The following is a 2,500-nucleotide window of genomic DNA, read 5'->3' on the forward strand; positions in this document are numbered from 1 at the left end:
GGTAAATGATAGGATTGCTTCAATATTTCAGGGGTAGTCTGAAGTATCCAAGCAACCAGGGGATGTTTAAATCCGGAGGCACTTCTGGGAATTACTTGTGTGGGTACCGCCTTCGTTAGAAGGTATCCAGAGGCAGGTAATATATTGTTTAAACCGCAGTTTATAATTATAGTTATGTGGAGAATGGAGAAACAAACAGAAGAAGAAGCAATTCAACTGGGCTAGTTACCCTTTAATTTAATTATGTGGAGATTATATAATGAGTCATTTACGTACGTTTCAATGTGCCAAATGGTTTGACAGATCTCTTCAGAATGTTGAGGAGTATGCTAGAGTTCATGGTGTGAGAGATGTAGGAGGAACAATTAGTGGATATATTAATGCATATGGTGGTATAAGAATAGCATTAGGTAAAGATAGTCTTACAGTTTAGTTGAAGTTGTGTTAGTCTTCCTGGAAGGGGAGGTAGGGTGGGTGCTATTTAAGCTCATAGTTCCGACTTGCTTGTCAGTTGTTGGACCTTAACCAGTTGAGCATGTTCCTTGTTGGCTGACGATATGTGCATCTCTGATCACGAGCAGAAGTAGCTATGTGTTGAGAGGAATTCTTTGGGGTTTGAATAATTCACCTCTGGAAACAATTGTTTTGTTCATCATCCTTAAACAAAACTTATTCGGGGATCTTTTGAGCGGGATGAGCTACTCGACCTGAGGAAAATTCTAACTGGGCCTCACCTGCAAGATCACCATGTTGCGCACATATGGTTGTGATGCATGCGCCTGGTGTACCCTTATCAGACGGGTAGTCATGGTGGCTTCGTATATTTGTACATCAGTGTCATTTTGGTGGCATGTGCTTCTCTCCCGCTCAATAATAATAATGATGGTGATGATGATAATAATAATAATAATAATAATAATAATAATAATAATAATAATAATAATAATAATAACAACAATAATAATAGTAATAGTGGTGATGATTATGATGAGGATGATGATGATGATGATATGATGATGATAATAACAGAGATTCTTATAGAACACTGTAAAACATTATTCTGATCAATATACAATGATTCTTCAATTTACTTCAAATTAACTGGGTAAGGTTCATGTGTAATGGGCACCAGTTTATGTATGAGGTTATTGCGCCTCTCAATACTGAATAAAAGAATGTTGTGTTTTTTTTACTTTCATACGGGATAACTTCTCGTGTTTAAACTAAATGTTCTCCATTGAGAATGCGTCCGTATAAATACTTTCCAATATCTTTGTATGATTTTGATATGTCCAGATCTCTCTCACTGTTCGTACACAGTTTTCGTTCTGCATAGCACTTGGTAGGTTACCGTGTTCTGGAGACTTCTTGTTTTCTTCGCCAATTCGCTCTCTGAATCTGTTTGCTATTTCTCTTTACAAGGAAAACTAATCCTAAATTGGAGAATTCTCAAAATTTCCCCACTATTTTTATTTTCTTCAGCACATTTTTATTTATTATTGTTGTCTTACTTAAATAAATAACAAAACTGATGCACATATTTCTCTATGAAATTCAAGATGTATAACTGAAATCGATTACATCGCTTATAGTGATTTCTATGTTGTAAAGCAACACATACACACACACATACACACACATGCACACATATGCACACACACACACACACATGCACACACACACACACACACACACACACACACACACATGCACACACATGCACACACACAAAAAAAAAACACAAAATGTCCCCGCAAATACCGTTTTCACTGTGTCATTTCTAGGGCTTCATACAACGATTTCAATATTGACATCTACTCACAAGCAACCCGCTGCTAACCAACAGTCGCGCACAAAACCATATATATATATACAATACAACGCATCGTTTAATACACATTTACACACTTGCTATAACAGCAACAGCGACACCAACAACAATTACAACAAGAACAACAACCACAACGACGACGGCACCAAACTATAAATATTGGTATACAGCGTCAGTATTTGCAATTTCTGTTATGATTGGTAGAATTGATAATGTCCGTTGTATTCATTATTATTATTATTATTACTAGTAATAGTAGTAGTAGTAGTAGTAGTAGTAGTAGTAGTAGTAGTACGGAAAGGAAATGGTGTGAAGATTCACGCTGTTTGCTACCGCTGTGTGAGGTTGGTGGTGTTAATGTAAAATTTAATGTGCTGCAGATTGATAAATAGCATTAAAAAAAAAAACAGAAACGAACGAAAAACAGTACAAGACTTAGGAAGCATTGGTTGGTGAGGAATCTCCAGATTGGTGTAGTTACACCAGGAAAAGAAAAAAAAAAGAAAGAAAGAAAGAGAAAGAGAAACGAAGCAAAACTAAATAAATGAATAATGATTGAAGATGTTGTAGAGTTCATGTTTCTCGATGGTGCTAAGAGTAAATAACTAACAATCGAGATGTTGAACATTTGTATTGTTAAGAGTCAGCAGTAATTATGAAGTTATGGAC

This window comes from Octopus bimaculoides, chromosome 14 (assembly GCF_001194135.2).
Source record: "Octopus bimaculoides isolate UCB-OBI-ISO-001 chromosome 14, ASM119413v2, whole genome shotgun sequence".
Taxonomy (NCBI): Eukaryota; Metazoa; Mollusca; class Cephalopoda; order Octopoda; family Octopodidae; genus Octopus; species Octopus bimaculoides.